At 43.2% G+C, this 21,994-nt stretch overlaps 1 long non-coding RNA gene across 1 annotated transcript in view; it reads left to right on the top strand.

The window, feature by feature from the left end:
- The window catches only part of LOC137301006 (uncharacterized), an 86,766-nt gene extending 69,243 nt beyond the window's left edge, over positions 1-17,523 (top strand). Inside the window, exon 2 of the long non-coding RNA XR_010958213.1 lies at positions 16,916-17,523. This is a non-coding gene — a long non-coding RNA (uncharacterized lncRNA). The remainder of the gene's footprint in view (positions 1-16,915) is intronic.
- Positions 17,524-21,994: the final 4,471 nt, after the last annotated feature.

The raw sequence follows: 21,994 nt of genomic DNA, 5'->3' as shown, positions 1-21,994 counted from the left end.
AATTGGGATGAGGCAGGAACAAGGGAAACAAAGTTCAGTGCAGGAGTTGGGCTGGTAATTCAATAGGAATTGGTGCATGAACAGGACAGGGGAAGCTGTTAAGTGCAAACCCTTGGAGATTCCATTGCATTTAGTCCGTCCTAATTGGATTTGAATGCAGCTTCTACAGGACTACAGCATATGGATGCCTGTTGATATCTCATGTGCAGCCCCATGGGTGGTGGTGCTAATGATCACTGAGAGATGACCTCCTCTGTCAGTGTGTTATCCTAATGAGCCCAACACTCAAGGCCTCATCTGTTAAAATGAGACAAATTCAATTAAAGCGATTACATTAAACAAAACAATGCGTGTGGTATGAGCAGAACACCTATCAATGAACGGAGGTTTATTTTTTCAGATCCCACTCATGTGGAGCTCATCACCCACAAGTACTTTGCTCTTGTGCTAGAAATTCTGACGTCAATTGGCAGTACATTTAAATCCCAGGATCGAGGAGTTGGATATTTAGTCGACCCCTAGATGGTATATTTGCAGCAATTTATTGTTTCTGATAGTTTTACTTGGATCTCGCTGCATGTTGCAACTTGCACAGCCTCTCAACTGTTGGGAATTTTACATTGAGATGAGGGGCATTATTAAATGCACATCAACATAGCACTTACACAACACAAGTCTAAACGTACATAGGTGTTCCAGAAATGCAAAAGCAGTTGAAATTAAGCTTATTTTCATTATTAAGCTATCCTCCTAATGTGGCTCATCAGCTACTTGCCTGGCCATATTTTTCCTCATCATGAGCCTGTATCTCTCTCCAATTCTCTATCCATTTTGAACACTGCCTCTTCCCTATCTCCTGTGATTCAAAGTTTATATCCTTATGCGTGCAGTGAATGGGAGTTGCATGCCATAGGATTAACAATTGCTTTTACCAAAATACTTTGCACTATAGTTTGCACAGGCTGCCCACTATGCACTCCTACCCATGCCGAAAGACAGGCTAAAATTAGTTGTCAGATTTATTTATAACAATTCTAATTATAGAGATGCAAAATAACAATGCAAAAAACTAGCGCAGCAAAAACTTAGAAAACCAACGGTCGAGTCGATTCACAAGGGTTTAAAAATATCTTCTTCAGAATGTATTTTTCACACAGTCTGATAATCTGCCACACTTTTGTAGACTTCCTGCTGGGATGCTTGCATGTAGACAAGGTAATATTCCTGCCCTGGCTGCACGGAATCCAGCTGTTGTCTTAGACACCACTGAAAACTGAACTGAGGGCGATTTCTATAGTGCGGTGAGTTTATGTCAATAGAAGCCTTTCAGGTCACAGGTTGAAAACTTGAGACGTTAAAGGTTGGATTTTCCTCCAAGGTGGATTTGCCAGCGGAGAAAGGTCAGAGAGGGAATTTTGCCTATTGCCCCACCCCTGCCAAGAACCCAAAGCATTTTCCTGGGTTGGGGGTGTTTAACTATGCAGGGTGGGCTCCCAGTAAGATCTCCATCAACAGGAAGAAGCCTGCCACAGTCAGGAGGGGAAGGTACAATGATGCTGCAGCAGGACACCCACATCAGGAGGAGAGGAGCGAAGTTTAAAAGGGCAGAAATGCCTTGAAGATGGGAACATTGATTTTTTTTTAAGCCTCAAACTGGCCCAAGGTTTATAAAAGATAAAGTTGTAGGGCCAGTGGAGAGGGAGAATTGCTCACTACCAGGTCCTCTTCCTCCCTGGGGGAGTGCAGGACAGGGGATGGGGGGTATAACCTTACAATTAGAGCTAGGCTGGTCAGGGGTAATGTCAGGAAGCACTTCTTCACGCAAAGGGCAGTGGAAATCTGGAACTCTCTCCACCAAAAAGCTGTGGATGCCGGGTCAATTGAAAATGTCAAAACTGAGATTGCTGGATTTTTGTTAGGCAAGGGTATCCAAGGGTTACGGAATGAAGGCGGGTAGATGGAGTTAAGATACAGATCAGCCATGATCTAATTGAATGGCGAAACATGCTCGAGGGGCTGAATGGCCTAGTCCTGTTCCTATGTTCCAAATGGGGGTTGACTGGCCGCCCGCCACTGCCCCAGGGTACACCACATCCCCTCTTAGCAGTCTTTGGGATTGGCGACAGGGGTGGCGGAAGGGAGGGAAAGCAGAAAGTGTCATGGGACCCCATCTCCCTCCTGTCATTTATATGTGGTAGCGCAGCGAAGGGATGGTCGGTAGCCTTCAAGCTGTGTTGTTTGGGAGGAAAGTGCATTAATGTGCAAAGAATTTAAATAGGGCGTCTGCTGTGGAAGCAGAATAAAATGGGAAAAATCTGATGCATCCGACATTGGAGATACGAGCGATTTGCCCAGCTAACCACAGCCCCTATTTTAACCCTGACTGTCTTAGCCTCATATTAAAAAAAATGTTAATTAAAGGCAAGAGTTGTATGGGCAGGTTTTATTATCACCCTCAATGTGAAGCCAAAGTGAAGCAAGACCATCTCTTAGAGCTGCCTTTAGCTTCGCTCACATTAGTTGTGCTGCACTGTAGTTTTGGCCCTGGAGCAGCAAAGGTCATGTCGAGCACCGGTCAAAGTGCAGGTATAAAGACAGAATAATGATAGTCCAACCTTCTGAATGTTATACTTCCCCAGTCTGTGTCTGGACCAGCAGTCTCCCCCCACAGGCATTCTGGCCGGAATACTTTTGCTAGCTGATATGTGCCGTGCAGCTCTTCACAACAGCAAAGAAAACCTGACACTTCATCTGTCTTGCCTAATGGAATTGTACTTTCTACTGGCTAATCCATATGGAGCATCAGTTACTGCAAGAATCCGTGGCCAATCCTTTCACCTGCCTTGTAAAAGGGAAGCAAGGAAAAAAGCTTAGTAAAAACATCTTGTGTACATTAGCACTGGAACCAGTGGGACTGTTGACTCCAGGCATCTGTAAGAAAGAGAGAGCTTGCATTTATATAGCACCTTTCATGACCTCAGGACACCCCAAAGTGCTTTACAACCAATTGTACTGTACTTTTGAAGCGTAGTCACAGTGTAATATAGGGAAACGCGGCAGGCAATTTGCACACTGCAAGGTCCAACAAACAGCAATGAGATAATGACCAGATAAACTATTTTAGTGATATTAGTTGAGGGATAAATATTGGCCAGGACATTTGGAGAACTCCCCTGCTCTTCTTTGAATAGTGCGATAGGATCTTTTGAGGGTAGATGGGACTTTGGTTTAATATCTCATCCAAAAGATGGCACTTCCGACTGTGCAGCTCTCCCTCACTGCTGTACTGGAGTGTCAGCCTGGATTATGTGCTCAAGTCCCTGGACTGGGACTTTAACCCACAACCTTCTGACATAGAGGCAAAATTGCTACCACTGAGCCACAGCTGACACCATCTGTAGTCATGGAATCACAGGTGATGTTGGAGAGGTATCATTGGAATACATATGGAGGATGACCGCTCGTTTAGGGATAATGTCACTGAGAGGACATGAGTAAGAGGAAGGGACAAAGTATGTTATCATGGGGCACACCAGAGGTGACCATACAGATGTTGGAGGAGAAGCTATTGCAGGATATGTGAGTTGGACAGGTAGGAGTGGAACCTTATGAGGGCAATAACATGGAAGCAAATCAAGAAGGACAGTTAGCAGAGAAGGATGGTGTGATCTATTGTATTAAATGTTACAGAGTGGGGAAATGAGGAGGGAAAACACACCGCGGCCGCAACCATATGGAATGTCATTGGTGACTTTGATCAGGGCGGCCTTGTTACAGTGGGCAGAACAGAAGCCAGACTGAATGGATTTGATCAGGGTGTGGGGGGGAAGAGCTGAACTCAGAGTTCGGTGGTAACTACACATTTAAGAACGTTGGAGAGGAAAGGCAGTTTGGGGATGTGGCAATTTCAGGCCTGTGCACATGGCAATGAAACCTGGGCCTACTGGCCTGGATTCTCCTCCCTGCGGTGACTTCCAACCGTCACTATGACTCCACCATAACTCCAACCCATTTTCCTGGGTCGGGGGTCAATTGATATGTAGAGTGGGATGTCAGCATGATTGGCAAGTGGGCAAAATGGAGGAATAGGAGACTCTGCTACTGAGCCCTATCCTTTCCATGAGGGCACCTCGGGGCTGTTACTGCCCTTTCCCACGGGCAACAGTCACCAGAGAAGTGACGGTAAATGGGGTGGACACCAAGAATATCCACCTGCGACTAGGGCCCTGCGTCCCCATCACCTTTTGCACGTAGTGGGGAGGGAAGGAGCAGACCCAGCGGGCTCGGGGCGGGGGAGAGAAACCCAAGTCGAGCAGTGAAGTGGCAGTAGGTCCCACCGCTCGAATTATCCACCATCCTGCCCTGCTATTGTGGAGGAGAACCCAGCCCTATATCTATAAATCGAGCTGCAAACAGTAACAACATATAATGGTACCTCAGGTCACCTCTGGCACCCTGATTTTATTTTGGTACAATCAGTTCACTTTTCCCAATTCTGCCTCCTTGAGAAACAAGTCTTTCTGTGCAGTTTAGAAAGTACATGGCGTTGAAATGCAATGTGTTATACTTCTTGCACTGATTGCCTTGGACGTATGTAATACCCACTTATTTTATGGATAATCACAATGAAATTTAATACATACTAATTGTACAATTATGCATTCTGCACTATGGTCTATAAAAGTCAAAAAAAATATATATACTGAGTGTAGGTGGAAAATACTATTATTTTTACAACCGTGAGTCCCATAACAGTAAAGCTCCCTATTGGGTGTTCATTAAAGTGCTGTCAAGTCAATAACTTTATACCAACACTAGCACAGCCGTGGATCATGAGGTACTAATACTAATTTATGTGTTTTTCTTTACATGGAACTCAGTCTAGGATTTGCCGACCAAACATTTCCTTCCTTGCAAAAATCCCACTCGCTGGTGTGCTGTTCTAATGCAAAGCACATGCATACACTTGTAATACGCACAAGAGTCACAGCTGAGCATCCAAAGGACTGGCTTGGAGTCCGATCAGGAATGCAGTCACTGACTGAACATTTTAGAAGCACCGGCCGTTTGATTTTGTTTTTGTCGTCGTGCTCCGAAAAGCAAAACATTTATTTTTTTTTAAATGACGTATGTTCTGGTCAAACAAGTGAGGGTCAAGAAGAAAAAAAACATGTGAAAAGGATAATGATGTTTGACTAAAAGGTTACAGAAAAAGATTCTGCAGCTCCCATGGGAAGCATTTGTTGACAACAATGATTGTGAAGTAGCTATGCTAGCAGCATTACAAAAGAATGGCTCTGATACTTGGCCGTGTGTGTTTTGTTTAGTTATTCTGTTGGATCAGTAGTTTAGTTGAACCATGGCCAAAAAAAAAATGCTTTAAAGAAGCCTCACTATTTTGGAACTGCATTTTAACGTTGAACTGAGCTTCATGGCTTTTAGAGCCAGAAAATAAATAACGCTGTGGAAAGCACCCATTGTGTTGTGTTTATTTCCAACGGAATCTCATTGGAAGATTCTTTGTCTCACACACAGCTGTGATAGATCTTTTAGTGTAATGTGCCGTTGGAAATTTATGGAAAAGTTGAAAAATAGATATTGCATTTGATTAATATCTGACTTTCCTCATAAAGAGTGTGAATTGTTTGTTCTCTGAGCTGCTTGGTCTGAGATTGGCCCCTTCTTTTGGATTTAGTGGGCTGGATTGCAAAATGCCAACCAAAAAAAATCACGCTACGTAACAACCCTTTGTTTAAACTGCCGCTATGTTCAAAATCATATTCTTTGTGATTCAGACAACATATAAATTCAAGTATTGCAAGGAACTTTTTATGGACCATCCGATTACAGTAAAGATGAGAAAGCATGGACTGAGAAGGAGTCTATTTTGTCCATTAAACCTGTACCTTCTATTGACCACATACAATCTCTATTGTGGACTCCAAGCAACCCATTTAATCTCCCAAGGAAAAGTTCTGCATTGCTTCTTTTTGACCCTCTCCCCTCCCCAAGACAAATCAAGCAACATCCCAGCACACCCATCTAACCGCACAATCTGCCTTATCTATCCTGACAAGTTGTCCTCCTTTACATGACATTTCTGAGCTCAGAGCAGTTCGGCAATCATCCTGTTCCATACACCATTCAATCATCTCTTCATGCGCTTGTCCTTACAACCCTCAATCCTATTCCAACCAGGTATTTGTTCTTTGTTATATGCTGACAGCAGTAACTGTCTAGCTGGGAGTCTATGGGTGGCTGGCTTCAATTGCTGGATTGATGTTGGAATAGGGCAGGATGAGAGCAGCACTTAAGCAGAGACTCACAATCGATGAATGCAACTTGCATTGTTTTTATTTTGCAATGTGCTGCGTACCACTTGACCCATTGGATGGGAGCCCTTGTTTTGAAGTGTTTGGGACAGGCACAAAATTCAGGTCATTTATATCAGTGGGCGCATCACATGGACACTGCTAATCGCACGTTATCATTGTTTTATCTGACGTATGTACAATCAGCACTGAATTAAACACAGCATTTGAACTGACCAGAGTCCATCCCATTCACTTCAATTGAATAGATTCCCTTATCCAAGCACAAAATGTTCTCTAATCAAACAACTTTTAACATTCAGTAAATTAAATGTAAACTGCTGCGAGTGTGTTTATGGATGTATTTAAGAATAGGTTAGTTAGGCAGCTGAAGGAAAAGGGAATAAAAGGATATGGGAACAGGATGGGCACATGGGATTAGGACTGCTGCTCAGGTAGAGGATAAACACCAACACAGACTGATTGGGCCAAACGGCCTGTTTAAGTGTTGTCATTTCTCTGTCATTCTATGTAATCTTTTCTAACTTGTCCTGCTGGATGTATTGTACCTGTAGGTGCCCCTTGTGAATTTCTATGTAGGGGGAGGACAAGTTAGCAAGTAACCTATAAGTGCTGCATGATCTCTTTAAATAGTGCTGGGGAGGGTTCCATTGGAGGCATCAGCTCTTATTTAGCATCCGAAAAATGGGGCGTGGTGCCATCGCAGTCCTAGGCCGAGGTGTTCTCTGGAGGCCCCTTCTGCTTGTTCAGGTGGATATAAAAGATCCCATGGTACTACTCAAAGAAGAGCCAGGTTTCTCCTGATGTCTCTTTTGCTTAACTGATTGGGCATCTTTGCCATTATTGATGGAACAGAAGATTAAAATAATAATTAAGGTGAAGGTAGTAACTAAGTTCTTCTTCACTGGTGCCACCAAGCCAACTACTCTTCTCTAATAAGTATGTTGTTCTTCACTAGCGGAATCAATGGTATTCTTCTGGCAGGGTAATCATGCTATCGTCACTCAAAGTAATGATATTGGCATTCCCTAAAGGCAAAAACATAAAAGAAACTGCTAGTTGTTGGGCGGGGGGGGGGGGGGGGGGGGGGCTGGGGGGGGGATGGAATTAGAAGGTTTTGTGACCTCCTCCCCTCAAATGTTTCAGAGGCAGGGTTATGTCCTCTTAGGGACATTCAGGTTCTTCAGTCTCTCGAGCCTGTTCCGCTATTGAATTAGATTATGGCTGATCTGTATCTTAACTCCATCCACCCGCCTTTGTTCCATAACCTTTAATATCCTTGCCTAACAAAAATCTATCTATCTCAGTTTTGAAATTTTAAATTGACCCCCAGCCTCAACAGCTTTTTGGGCGAAGAGAGTTCCAGATTTCCTCTTTCTTTTGTGTGAAGAAGTGCTTCCTGACGTCACCCCTGAATGGCCCAGCTCTAATTTTAAGGTTATGCCGCCTTGTTCTGGACTCTGCTCCGCATTCCATGCTTCAAATGTAAAAATTCCCCTCATATCGCCTTCCCAACCCTTTACAAGTTGTTGCGGCTCTTAGTTTTTTCACTGAGCAGAACCGGTCTTCTTCACTGGGATGTTGTACTTCATAGAGCTAATTCTGTGCCTCATAACTTTCCTCCCTCCTTCCTGACACATGCTGGAGTGCGTGTGGTGCAGCGGCCTGGACAGTGAGTTTCAGCAGCCTGTTTGACCATGGAAAGCATCACAGTTGAGATGGATCCTGTCCTTCACCCAACCTCCATAGATGCACTTTCCAGCAGTGGTCCCTGGATAGCAATCATGAACGGGAATCTTGGCTGATATTTTTTCCTTTCCTTATCCCGGGAGCAAATGCAGCACTGTAACTTTTTTTTTTCTCCAGCAAGAACGGACTTAAGTAAAAGCACTTGACAGTTTTGCAGAGAAGATCACTCAGAGTTATTTGGCCCTGCCTCTCATTGTGCCATATGAAGTCCATTATCATGTTTTATTGTTGGGTGTGATTCGTTGTCAGTGCCAACGGACCTGGGGAAATACCCATGGGAGGTAGTTTAGTAGTTATACCCTCAGACTCAAACAGCAAAAATGATGGCTTGAAGTTCTGAAGAATTTTCACTGTTGTCTTCCAGTTGGTAATAGTCTTTGGCTGTGTTAATAAACAACAGAATGGAGGTTGATGCATAAGGCACCATAAAGTGTAGGCCTGTCCAAAATGTGTGAAATTATTTTCTTTTCTACAAATTTAGCTTAACAGAACAGATGAAGACGGAGGACATTGTTGCTTTAAGTGCTCAAAACTTACCAAATGCTGCAAAAATGGGCTCTTCGTTAAATAGACTCTTGTGAGTTTTACCCAAACACAAACTGTTTGCTGGTTGCTGGGTAAGTGTTTATCCGTAACAGCCAGCAACAGAGCAAAGAAAAAAATCACAAGAGAGAAGGAAAGAAAGCATATAAATCAAAAGAAAAAATGTAAAAGTACAAAAGATAGAGTGTCAAATTTACAAGGTGACATAATGTAGCAATAATCGGAACCATGTGGGGCTGAGAGTGAACATTCTGTTTTTCAGTCTATGTAACGCCACCTGCCATGAAGGAAGTGCTTAAACAGATTGGGATTTTTGAAAAGATGTTAAGTTACTTTAATTTCATTTCTCTTTTTTAAGTTGAAAATGTTGAAGGAAAGCCCAGGGGAGTACTTTTGTTATTCTCATTTTCTATTCAAAGAATATAAATTTAAAATAATCTGGCTTGGCATCTTTCTAAAAAATATATTAAACTCTGGAAGCTACGGATGGTGATATTCGTGGACAAACGGTTAATGTGCTCGTATGAGATTCCTCTGCCCACTATTTCTGTGAATAAATGGATAAACACCTGCATTAAAATAGTAGGCAGAGGGATATCATACTGTCGCGTTCTAGGAATATTTTGGCCACAGAAAAGTTTGGGGGGAAAACAGTAACTTTTAATATTGGGTTTTTAAAAGTCTAGTGCATTCAGACAAGTTTAAAAAAAAGTCTGAGACTACATGTAATTAAAATGCTAAAGTGCTAGTTTTGATCTTGTTTCATCATAGACGTTAAATAATAAGCAATCTGTTAGCTTGACTTGATAATTGGAAAGCATCTCACCTCAGTGTATTGGAAATCTTTGATCTCTTTTTCTGGCTATGAGTTTTTTGAAACAGGTTGCTGCACAGGTATTTAAAGCAAAAGCTGCAAAGGCTTTCACCGAGACTAACAGGTTAAAAACGCTGAAGGAACAGTTAGAAGATATCTTGCTTAAGGCAACTAAGATGACCCACTGATGTGGGAAAGTGTGATGTGCTATTTATTTTGTATCATTGCACAAAGGTTAATTGTACTGTTTCAATTAATGAGTCTGATTACAACTGCCAATCGGTATGTTCACCTTACTTTGAAATAGAGCAGCTTAATGATTCAGATCAGGCCTCATCTCACCAGACGTTTGCTTTTGGCGAAATTGAAGAAGCATTCGTGCAAAGGACACAAATAGCAAGGGGATGTTATTGTTACGTCTCTGAGTTATGCTATCATACATCAAGAAGTAGAGAAGTTTGAATCAAAGCCCATAAAAGTAAGACACTCAGACCGCTTATGGGAGCGACTGATTCTATTGAACCCGAGAAGGTATCAACAGCAGACTTGAATTTGTAACACATACTTAAAATTATGTGTTTGTCCGCCAGTATCATAAACAGTCATTACACGATAAAACGTGCACAGCCCGTACAGCAATAACATGTTACCTTTAAAGCTGGTTTAGAAGAATTGGAATTGCAGTCTGAGGCATCCTTTTAGTTTCACGTGTTCACTGTTTACCAGTGGACACCGATTTGGCAACATATTATTGATGCAATAAATAATCACTCAAGTCCAATCTAACTCAGCATCCATTATAATGCACAGGATGAAGGTTTGCACATAAATAAGCCCATAAGGTAGTCTGGAAGTTGTCAAGTTTTTACTTATGAGATTTTAATAGTTTTAATGGTGAAAAACAGTCATTTCCTCCCAATTTCATTATTTCACCTCTTTTCCTGCCGTGGACACTTTCTGCCACATATATTTCCTCCATGAAGAAGGAGGGGGTTGTGGGGGGAGAGGAGACACAATGGCTGCAGATTGAGTCACAGCTTGCCTCGGCTGCTTTGCAAAACAGTTAACATGGTTCTGGTTGATTACGATGAGTAATATAGTTATGTTCGTCATTTTCCCTGACATTGCACCCAGAAATCTAAAAGTCAACATGTGTGGAGGATGACGTAAATCTTACCTCATTGTCCCAATGTTTATTCCCTGTTTCTATTGTAAACTACAAAGTCTAATCAGGGAAATAGGCTGACATCCAGTCACCTGTTCGCGAGCAAGATTCACGCTCGGGTCTCCTGAAGTGAAGCACAGTTTCTTTTCCGTCTGAACACTATAGCCCAGAAACATTGCTCCGTGATATTAATGTATCTTAAATGGAGTAATACCTCCATTAAAACTGTAGACAGAATATAGCTGCAACCATTAAGGGGGAATTAGAAGAACGCAGCCCCCAAATTTTGTTGCTATTGGTTACGTCCTCAATTCCCATGGCTCCAAATTGTGTAATTTCCCCTGATTTTCCCCAATTCTTTATACATGGTTGCCCACTGCAGACTGAGGAACACCGTGTGAGAGTGTTAACCATTTGAACACTAATATTGTAAACTGCATTTTCCAGATAAATTGGAATATCTGTTTACCAAAACTGCTTGTGGGATCTTGCTGTGCACAAATTGACTGCTGCGTTTGCCTACATAACAACAGTGACTGAACTTCCAACAGTAATTCAGTGGATGGGAAATAGGTTGTGATGTCCCGAGGACACAATAAGATGCTTAAAACAAACCATATAACAAAGTTCGACTTTTTAACCATGAAAAATATTTCTCTGTGTTCATGTATGCCGTGGATTATTCAACATTTGAGATTGAAAATTGTGTCGAAAAATAATTGAGAGGCTATGAGCGACTGTACCTCCCCATCTCTTTTTAAACTGGAACTCTTCTATTATCTTAAGAAGACAAGGGAGTTGCTGAGAATGTGCTTTCTGATTCCTCTTGACTCATTTATTTTGAATGAACTATTTTCCAGATGAGGCGACTTTCTCCTGTACTGCTGTTTTCTATCTTCTGACAACTCCTATTGCGCCGAATGTACCTTCCCTCTTTCTACACTCGTTCACTTTGGACTCCAAATCCCCTGAATCAAACTAATTTTTCTATTCTCTAGTTTCCTACTTATTTCCCAGAGAACTATATTCGCTGGCAGACTATGTATCAATTCTTTTTGCTAAATGCAGAATGGAAGCCTGCCCATTTGGGGAGTGAGGGGGGGTGGTGACTTTACGTCCAAGTCCTTTTGAAATTTCTGGAACATGCTGTTCTCTCAGTTATTTGTTTTTTGGCTCAGTCTTTTGGACACTTTTTTTTTCCAAATCTGAAGTCAGGAGTAAACAGGCTTTGTATATCACGGGCCCTACATGTGCACAGATCTTTCTTTAAAGTTCAAATGTTTGGTGTATTTGCACAATTTACAAGTGTAATCATTGGAGGTTTACTGTTGTTATAGTTGAACGTTTGCATTTGCTAGTTTCCAACTCCCTCCCCCCTCCCCCTGATCTGGAGATGCCGGAGATGGACTGGGGTTGACAATTGTAAACAATTTTACAACACCAAGTTATAGTCCAGCAATTTTATTTTAAATTCACAAGCTTTCGGAGGCTTCCTCCTTCGTCAGGTGAACGATGTGAAAATGAAATCCTCGAAATGAAATCGCATTTATAATTCACAGAACAATGCTTGGTGATTACAGACAGTTTTTTCAACTGCCCGTTGCCAAGGCAATCAGTGTGCAGACAGACAGGTGTTACCTGCCAGGTCTCAGAATATACAAATCACCAAAAAAAACAACAAAAAAAAACAGAGATAGAGAGGTAGAAACATAGAAAAGACAGCAACTGACCCGTTATATTAAAAACAGATAACATTTGTTCGCTGGTGGGGTAACGTGTAGCGTGACATGAACCCAAGATCCCGGTTGAGGCCGTCCTCATGGGTGCGGAACTTGGCTATCAATTTCTGCTCGACGATTTTGCGTTGTCGTGTGTCTCGAAGGCCGCCTTGGAGTACGCTTACCCGAAGGTCGGTGGATGAATGTCCATGACTGCTGAAGTGTTCCCCGACTGGGAGGGAACCCTCCTGTTTGGCGATTGTTGCGCGGTGTCCGTTCATCCGTTGTCGCAGCGTCTGCATGGTCTCGCCAATGTACCATGCTCTTGGGCATCCTTTCCTGCAACGTATGAGGTAGACAACGTTGGCCGAGTCACAGGAGTATGAACCATGCACCTGGTGGGTGGTGTCCTCTCGTGTGATGGTGGTATCTGTGTCGATGATCTGGCATGTCTTGCAGAGGTTACCGTGGCAGGGTTGTGTGGTGTCGTGGACGCTGTTCTCTTGAAAGCTAGGTAATTTGCTGCGAACGATGGTCTGTTTGAGGTTGGGTGGCTGTTTAAAGGCGAGTAGTGGAGGTGTGGGGATGGCCATAGCGAGGTGTTTGTCCTCATTGATGAAATGTTGAAGGCTGCGGAGAACATGGCGTAGTTTCTCCGCTCCGGGGAAGTACTGGACGACAAAAGGTACTCTGTTGGTTGCGTCCCGTGTTAGTCTCCTGAGGAGGTCTATGCGATTTTTTGCTGTGGCCCGTCGGAACTGTCGATCGATGAGTCGAGCGTCATATCCCGTTCTTACTAGGGCGTCTTTCAGCGTCTGTAGGTCTGTAGGAGGAACGCGATGGACACCTACAGACGCTGAAAGACGCGTGGAGGGACCGAGGAGGGGGAAGAAGAGATGCCACACAGAGAAGAAGAGGATTGCCATGGAGATGGAATGAGAATCAGAAGTAGAATCCGGGCTCTTACACAACCTAGAGGTTGCACAGCAATATTGGCAGTGGCCTTGCAGTGGTGGGTGGGGAAAATAACAATATGGGAATAAACTTATATATGTTGTGAAATTTAAGGAAAGGATCATAATTCAATTCTGACTGTTCATTTTGGCACTAATACCAATATGAAACTCTACAACGCAAGAACAGAATTTTCTGCAATTCCCTGCCACTGGAATGCTTTACCACTACTGCTACCACCTGTACTGTGGATAAACGTAATGTATACTGGAACAGCAATCATGGACAGGATGAATGGGCGTCAATCAGGAAAACTTGAAAAGGAAAAAGATTTGGGTGGAATAACCAAGGATTCACAGAAACTCTTCAGTCAGTGTGAAACTGTTATTAACAACAACAACTTGCATTTATACAGCGCCTTTAATGTAGTAAAATGTCCCAAGGCGCTTCACATGAGCGATTATCAAACAAAATTTGACATTGAGCCACATAAGGAGATATTAGGACAGGTGACTAAAAGCTTGATCGAAGAGTTAGGTTTTAAGGAACACCTTAAAGGAGGAGAGAGAGATATGGAGAGGAGGAGAGGTTTGGGGAGAGCATTAACAAGGTTAATTGAGTAATGGGATGCATCTTGAGGGCATTTGATTGTAAATAAAAACAGATTATTTTCCTCCTGCATATCTCTTTGGCAAGCCCACATTTAGATGTTGTCATCAGTTTTGAGCACCCTATCTACAAAAGAATATTGATGTGTTGGGAGTTCAGTGGAGAAATAAGGATTGTTACAGGACTTATGCAGATGGAGTCACAGAACTGAACTTTTATAGAGAAAAGATTAAGATGGGAAGTGATTGAGGCCTTTAAATTGCTGTGAGGTATAGATGATTTGAAATAGTTTTAAAATTAGCCTCATCTTGTTGGAGATCTCATCCACGGTTACTGCTTCCGAAGGAAATTAACTTTGGGAATAGTCTGTGCCGTACAAGTTATAATCATCTGATGCGCTGAATTAGCTAGGTTTGTTCCATGTTTTATTCTGTTGCTATATCACGACAGACCAATTTACCAGTGAGAGCAAATGTTTTGTCAGTTCTTAGCATGACCATTAGATGGAGCCTCCTCTAGAACAGAAGCACGTTGCTTTCGGCAAAGAAAATGGCCACTGCACACCTGACGCAGTCTATCTGCTGAAAACAGTGTTGCTACCACAAGTTACGGAGACACCAGGTGCCTGCAACTCCATTTATCTCTCTTTCTTACTTGAAGATAAAGAGGTTGCAGGTAACACAAAAAAAATATTGGAAGACAAAAAAGCATGGGGTCCAAATCAGGGGCATTTAGTTTGTGGTGAGTCAAGGAATTCATGTTAATTATTGTAATAATGTTTCAAAAAAGCTAGCTAGAGTGCATCTCTGAAAGGGTTCATAACCAGGATGATTATGAAAGTTAACAGTCACTGTGACTCTCTGGTGTATTGGAAACATCTCTGGTGTGACCTACAGCATACTTATAGAATATGACCATTCACTTAAGTGACTAAATGAAGACAAATGTGAAAATAGAACAAGTAAACCTCGTGTACTTTGTGATCCTTTAATATCATCTTGGTGTATTCTATATGAATGCCGTGTTACTCGTGTATATCAGTGACTGGGAATAGCCACAAAAACCAGGTCTGAACACAATGGGATCGCCTAATAACAGAGCAGCAGTTTTTTTTTTGCTGCGTGATGTCTGGAAGTAAAGAATGTGTTTTCACACACCACAGTGTCCTTGGAAAGAATTCATAATCCTGGTAACTATGCATGCACCAAACTCTGTCATGTCATTCTTTATAATGTTAATCCAGATATCTTTGGCAAGACCCTAACTGTACCTACACAACACAAGGAAATCCAGCACTTGTACATACACTGCCAACAGATGGAAATCAGGAGGGTCATTATTTTGGAAGATAATACCATTTGCTTTTACTCCTGTGGCAACTGTCTCCATGGAAACGCAGAAAGTTTGTTCCAGACAATTGAGAAGTTTTACCTTTTTTGCACATTCTTTGGATTTGATTTCAGTTGTTTCCAAGAATAATTCCCATTCCGCCTCCAATTACAGCATTTTTGTTCAGCCTGCATTTATGAGTTCGAGGCACATGAAGTTAATTTGCTTGCTGCGCTGTAGTTTCTCTGAAAGGATAGGCTTTGCATGACATTAAGATTTGATAGATACAAGCTGAAGCTTCAAATACCAAGCTGAATGTTTGCACAGCTCTTCAGAATATTCCAGGGACCACACTGGGTACCAACACATGATTTGGCAAGAACCAAAGGCAATAGGAACAATAATGATTGTCTTGTAGGGAGTTACAAGGCAGTAAAATCAATTGAGGGAGTCAAATGACATCATAAACCATGAGAGCAAAGCTTGGATGGTTTACTGCTGTTATCTGATCCCCATAGTAACAGCGTTTAACCCCTTCCTGGGTATTTCTTAATTTTGTTACCATTGTTCTCACCCCATCTCTTCTGAAGGTGGTGACTTGGGCTGAGGTACAGTCCCCTAAGTGATGGCAGCCCATGATACCTATTGCAATGGCCATTCTTCATGGAAGCCGAGCAGTGGATGTTGGCAGGCCAGTTTATAATGAAGGTGGGAAAACAGGACTGGGACTTTACAGCCGAGCCACATTCTGTCCTCACGTGGGGCCCGATTTTTGCTGTGAAAATGATGGTGAGGCTAACAGTGCTCACCGTCACTTATGTGCAAATCGGACAGTAACTTCTGGCGACCACACGTGTGCAGTTAAATGCGGAAATCACTGGCCCAGATACCCAGCTCCTCTAAAAGCTGCACGAAAACAGCATCTCGCTGGCTGGCTCCCCGTACTGAACAGTGTGAAGTTCCTGTACTTACCTCATAGATATGGACTAAACTCGCCACAGAAAGTTCAGTCAAGCCAATTCAAATCTAAGCACCCTTTTAACGGTGTGGTATGTCTAATTACTGCCAAATAACCTCTCTGGCACTGAAAATTAACTTTTACAAGTGTGGAGTCTCATTCCTTCAGATTTTAATTATTGTTGGACATTAAAAAAAAATACATTTTTTTTAACTTTTTCTTTCTGCCTCTTTTATCTCTGTCTCTTAATTCAATCTGTCTTTCCCTCTCCTTATTTTGCTTTCTGTACCTGATTTGACATTGAATTCACAATTCTAACTGACACATCCTGGTTCAGACTTTGTGCTGTTATTAAGGATTCTTCAGTCTGATTGGTTAAGGAGGTACACAGCTGCTTGCCCTGTTCACACAGGTCCCAGATGCCCTGGAGAGGGCACCGTGCTTTTTTGATCTCTAATTTACAGGAACTTGCTGTGCAAAAGCTCATCGAAAGTCTATGGGCGAGTGAAAGTCCAACAAAAGGCGGGCACCGCTCACTCGCCGCTCACAGCAAAATCCAGCCCATGATATTGACAGACGCACAGTCGTGACCAAGAGCAGGAACCCTGGGGCTGAGGCCAACTCTATCATCTCTAACACTGCTCCAGCTGGGATTAGTTAAATCAGCGCAGACTAGGTTTAGAGCTGGGACCATTGTGATTTGTTCAGCTCAGTATCACACAGTATCTACCTCATACGTTGCAGGAAAGGATGCCCCAAAGCATGGTACATTGGCAAGACCATGCAGACGCTGCGACAACGGATGAACGGACACCGCGCAACAATCGCCAGACAGGAGGGTTCCCTCCCAGTCGGGGAACACCTCAGCAGTCAAGGACATTCAGCCACCGACCTTCGGGTAAGCGTACTCCAAGGAGGCCTTCGAGACACACGACAATGCAAAATCGTCGAGCAGAAATTGATAGCCAAGTTCTGCACCCATGAGGACGGCCTCAACCGGGATCTTGAGTTCATGTCACGCTACACGTAACCCCACCAGCGAACAAAAGTTATCTATTTTTAATATAACGGGTCAATTGCTGTCTTTTCCTTCCGGATGTTTCTGCCTCTCTCTCTCTCTGTTTTTTTTTGTTTTGGCCATTTGTATATTCGGTGGCCCTGTAGGTAACACCTATCTGTCTGAACACTTTGGTTGCCTTGGCAACGGGCAGTTGAAAAGACTATCTGTAATCACCAGGTATTGTTCTGTGATTTATAAATGCGAGAGGTTCGAGGATTTCTTAACATTCACCTGAGGAAGGAAGAAGCCTCCGAAAGCTTGTGAATTTTAAAATAAAATTGTTGGACTATAACTTGGTGTTGTAAAATTGTTTACAGTATCACACTGGCAGTGTATTCATCCACTGAGCCCTTGGGACGAATAATGCATTAAATAATGTATCTTGTTTAGCCTTTTCTTGGTAGTGTTTAAATGTGTTGTCATACTACAATGCCTCTTCACCCCGTTTATGTGTGCACCATTTTCCATTCCTACCATTATGACAGGGTGACATTAGACATCCATGTTTATATTCCTAGAATCATAGAATGCTGCAGCACAGAAAGAACCCACCAACACTGTGTCAGCATCGTTCTCCAAATGAGCCACCTAGTCTATTCCCAGCACTTGCTCGCTCCCTATTCCCTTTAACAATGCACTTTTTCAAGAAAGTTTCTTTACATTGGTCCAAACATAGACAAAAGAGCTGAATTCCAGAGGTGAGGTGAGAGTCACTGTCCTTGATATCAAGGCAGCATTTGACCGAGTGTGGCACCAAGGAGCCCGAGTAAAATTGAAGTCAATGGGAATCGGGGGAAAACTCTCCTGTGGCTGGAGTCATACCTAGCACAAAGGAAGATGGTAGTGGTTGTTGGTGGCCAATCATCTCAGCCCCAGAACATTGCTGCAGGAGTTCCTCAGGGCAGTGTCCTTGGCCCAACCATCTTCAGCTGCTTCATCAATGATCTTCCCTCCATCATAAGGTCAGAAATGGGGATGTTCACTGATGATTGCACAGTGTTCAGTTCCATTTGAAACCCCTCAGATAATGAAGCAGTCCGAGCCCGCATGCAGCAAGACCTGGACAACATCCAGGCTTGGGCTGATAAGTGGCAAGTCACATTTGCGCCAGACAAGTGCCAGGCAATGACCATCTCCAACAAGAGAGTATCTAACCACCTCTCCTTGACATTCAACGGCATTACCATCGCCGAATCCCCCACCATCAACATCCTGGGGGTCACCATTGACCAGAAACTTAACTGGACCAGCCACATAAATACTGTGGCTACAAGAGCAGGTCAGAGGCTGGGTATTCTGCAGTGATTGACTCACCTCCTGACTCCCCAAAGCCTTTCCACCATCTACAAGGCACAAGTCAGGAGTGTGATGGAATACTCTCCAGTTGCCTGGATGAGTGCAGTTCCAACAACACTCAAGAAGCTCAACACCATCCAGGACAAAGCAGCCCGCTTGATTGGTACCCCATCCACCACCGGCGCACAGTGGCTGCAGTGTGTACCATTCACAGGATGCACTGCAGCAACACGCCAAGGCTTTTTTGACAGCACCTCCCAAACCAGCGACCTCTACCATCTAGAAGGACAAGGGTAGCAGGAACATGGGAACAACACCACCTGCACGTTCCCCTCCAAGTCACACACCATCCCGACTTGGAAATACATCACCGTTCCTTCATCATCGCTGGGTCAAAATCCTAGAACTCCCTTCCGAACAGCACTGTGGGAGAACCTTCACTGCACGGACTGCAGCGGTTCAAGGAGGCAGCTCACCACCACCTTCTCAAGGGCAATTAGGGATGGGCAATAAATGCTGGCCTTGCCAGCGACGCCCACATCCCATGAATGAATAAAAAAAAGGTGTCTAATTTCCTGAACCGCTGCAGTCTTTGTGATGGTGGTGTTCCCACAATGGTATAAAGTTGGGAATTCCAGGATTCTGACCCAGCAACGACGAAGGATCGGCAATATATGTCCAAGTCAGGATGGTGTGTGCCTTGGAGGGGATCTTGGAAGTGATGGTGATCCCATGACAATGCTGCTCTTGTCTTTCTCAGTGGTAGAGGTCACAGGGGAGAGGGATGTTGTTGAAGTAACCTTGGTGAGTTGCTGCAGTGCATCCTGTAGATCATACATACTGCAGCCACAGTGAAGGAGGGGGTGGATACTGAGTCCAGTAACAGGGGTAGCGATCAAGTGAACTGCTCTATCCTGGATGGTGTCAAGTTTCTTGAATGTTGTTGTGATGACTACCCATCCCAGGTGAGTATCCAGCCTCTGCCCTGCTCTTGTAGGTTTATACAGCTGGTCCAGTTCAGCTTCTGGTTAATGACCTCCCCCAAGATGTTGATGGTGAGGTACTCGGAGACGGTAGTGCTGTTGAGGGTCAAGGGAAGATGGCTGGGCTTTCTCTGGAAATTTTAGAGTCAGAGATTTTGCTATTCCTTCCTTAGCTTCCCTCGGGATCCTTGGATATAACATGAGGTCCTGGGTTTGTAGAGTTTTGAGCATTTTATAATAAGGTCCCCCGCCCACTTTGTCCTTGTATTACAGAACCAATCAATCCGCTGAATGTTCGTAGTCACAGCACTGACGGTAAGCAGCTGTTTAAATTCCAACCGTTTGGTGAGAGGGGCCAGTGGGCGGGTTAGTTTCTAGCATTGCATTATGGGATGTTTAATCTCAAGTGGTACCTGCGATGTCAATGTGAAGGTGATGCTCTGACTGTTCGTATTACGGTGAGGCACTTACTGTTTGAGGTGCTGTATGACTGTATTCTTTAACACGCTGTGATCTTGGTGATACTGGTCTGCAGTTCTCACCAATGTAATATTTTCCACATTCGCTTTCAATGCTGTAAACCACATCCTGTTGATTTAATACAGCCTCTTACCAAACCTATCCTGCTGCTAATTGTATCCCATGGTTTAAGTATACATTTACTTTATGATTCAGAATGACATTCTGGCAATACTATGTACATAAGGGATTAACACTGGGTGGATTTTTTTTTTGTTTTAAGTTGAGAGTTAAATATTTCACTTCTTACAGAATAGACAAAGGTTCCCTGATGGCTCAGTGAGTTTATCCAGTGAGTTGCTGAGCCATACAGAGCAATAAGCTCTTATGTTTTATTCTTGGTCTGTACTGAGTTGGCTGATCTCAACTAGAGGTGGAGGGCGCTACAGTTGGCCTCGTTTAAGGAGGGAAAACTCAGCCAAGGTTGGCAGGGTAACATCAGACATCCATGTTTGTACTCCGAGAATCATAGAACGCTTCAGCCCATAAAGAGCCCACCGAGACGCTGTCAGCATCGTTCTCCAAATGAGCCACCTAGTCTAATCCCAGCTCTCGCTCAAGTTCCCGTATGGGCTCCTGATCGAGTATATTATATGCTGCCCAACAAGGGAAAGGAAATTGATGATCCAATTTCTAGACAAACGAGAGAGGCCACCACTGTTATGATTTTGTTTTTTTAAAAATCTGTTTTCACTCCAGCTTCCATGTTTCAGACTTCTCTCGTAGGTAAGCTCTAGCTCCCTACATCCCACAGAGTCGGGGTAATTTTTTGACTTTGGGTGATAATGTAAGGCGGGCGATATTGGTTCAGCCGCCTGTTATGCATCTCTCCAGACTTTCACTCCCATTGAAGTCAAAGGAAATGAAAATCAGGAGAGATGTATAACGGCCGGGTGAATCGATATCGCCCGTCCAAAGCCAAAATTACCCCCAGTGTTCTCACCTGCTCTGATGCCTAGGTAAGATTTGTATCATGCCTGGGTAACAAGCAGAGAACCCTTTATAAACTCCTGTATTTCAGTTATTTCTCATGTTCCCTCATAGGATCCTCCTTGTCTTGGTAAGGCAGCAGAATAACACTACGTTACACCTTGTCTTAGAGTTAAAACCACGAAACATATTTATTGAACAGTGACAGAACAAGCAGATAGTAGCAGTATCACAACATATATATTCACAGTATGCTTAGCAAGCTCCTCATCGTAATGGAAAATAATACATTTTCTATGAATAAATAAACTGCTAAGCTAAACCATATTATGTGATTGTTCTCCATATCGGCTCTTTCTCTGTTTCTCACTGACTACAGAAGTTATCTAACTCTTTTTGAAGGCTGTGGGCAGACTCCCTTCAAAGCTTCCAGACAGAATCATTCCACCCCATTATAGGAAGGATCGAAAAGCAATGGAAAAAATATAATGTAGAATCAGTAGCATGTTACCAGGGATTACAGTTATGAAGAGAGACTTGTGAAATTTGGGCTTTTTTCACTGGAGTGGAGAAGGTTGAGGGGAACCTGATTGATGTCTTTAAGATTATGAAGGCTGTGATAGGGGAAGTAGTGATGGATTGCTTCGATTGGTCAGCAAGATGGTAACAAGAAGGTAAAAATTTAAGGTGATCATAAAAAATGGTTCGTGTTGGAATCGTCCGTTGAAGCCATCAATAATACTTTAAAAAAAGGTATGAGTTGGTTGCTTGAAAAGGGGAATATTAAGGGACACATGAAGCAAGCCGAGGAGGAGGATTAAATTAGGTGGCTCATGTGGAGAGAAACATCAGTGCAATTGATGGGCTGAATGGCCTGTTTCATTGATGGGCCGAATGGCCTGTTTCATTGATGGGCCGAATGGCCTGTTTCATTGATGGGCCGAATGGCCTGTTTCTCCGCTACAACATTCTGGGATTCTATCCAGCGACTCCTGCTGAAAGTATTTGTGTGGGCAGGTTTAGGCCTGGAGGTGA

This window comes from Heptranchias perlo, chromosome 32 (genome assembly GCF_035084215.1).
Source record: "Heptranchias perlo isolate sHepPer1 chromosome 32, sHepPer1.hap1, whole genome shotgun sequence".
In the NCBI taxonomy this organism is placed as follows: Eukaryota; Metazoa; Chordata; class Chondrichthyes; order Hexanchiformes; family Hexanchidae; genus Heptranchias; species Heptranchias perlo.
This window is presented reverse-complemented; position numbering and strand designations above follow the sequence as displayed.